Raw genomic sequence first — 938 nt, 5'->3', positions numbered from 1 at the left:
TTCGGTAAGCATGGTGGAAAAAAATTTCCTAATAGTAATCGACTTAATTTTTTATCAGGCATAACGCTATATAAATACTGGGCGGTATTTTGGAAACACTCTGTATATATATATATATATATGTATATTATACATTATATATATATTATATGGTCAAGAACAGATGTATTAACGTAAAACGGATGTGTTTGGATCCATTAAATGTTCTAAGTCAGACGTCCGTCGAACATTCCGAATAAGACATACAATGGACGTCCATAATTTATCTATTAAAGTCGGATGTGAAACGGATATATTTAAACGTTCAATAATTGTCCTTTTCTGGACATCCTATGGATATCCCTAAAAGGATGTTTCCATAGGACGTTTGTAATATGTCCATGGACGTATCGACATAAAATGGATCTCATTTGGACGTCCGATGGACATCTTGTGCTGTGTTGGAAGTAACTTTCGTCTCCCTCCATCCCCTGCTAAGGGGCACACGACTTCCATGATTGTACTGGTGCTATGATAGTACTGTCAGAGGAGACCTGTACCGACTAATCCAACCCATTTAGTGGTGTGAGATAGCTTTCGTTTCGCGTAGAAAGTCGAAACCCACGTGCAACAGTACAATCATGGAAGTGTTTTCGCACAGAAAGCCACATGCCTGTACTGTTGCACGTGGGTTTCGACTTTCTACGCGAAACGAGAGCTATATCACACCACTGAATGGGTTGGGTTAGGTTATTTTTAACAGTCGTGGAGCCCTCAGGGGGGCGGAACCTACTGTATCTACACATACGATTTCTATAATTATACTTGCACCCTTCCGTGCGTGCGTGAGTGCGTGCGTGCGTTTTATACATAATAGCAGACATTAAATGTTATTTGATGTTTTGCACACGCACGCACGCACGCACACGCACACACACACACACACGGGGGGGGGGGGG

This window comes from Cyphomyrmex costatus, unplaced genomic scaffold (genome assembly GCF_001594065.2).
Source record: "Cyphomyrmex costatus isolate MS0001 unplaced genomic scaffold, Ccosl1.0 scaffold686, whole genome shotgun sequence".
Taxonomy (NCBI): Eukaryota; Metazoa; Arthropoda; class Insecta; order Hymenoptera; family Formicidae; genus Cyphomyrmex; species Cyphomyrmex costatus.
This window is presented reverse-complemented; position numbering follows the sequence as displayed.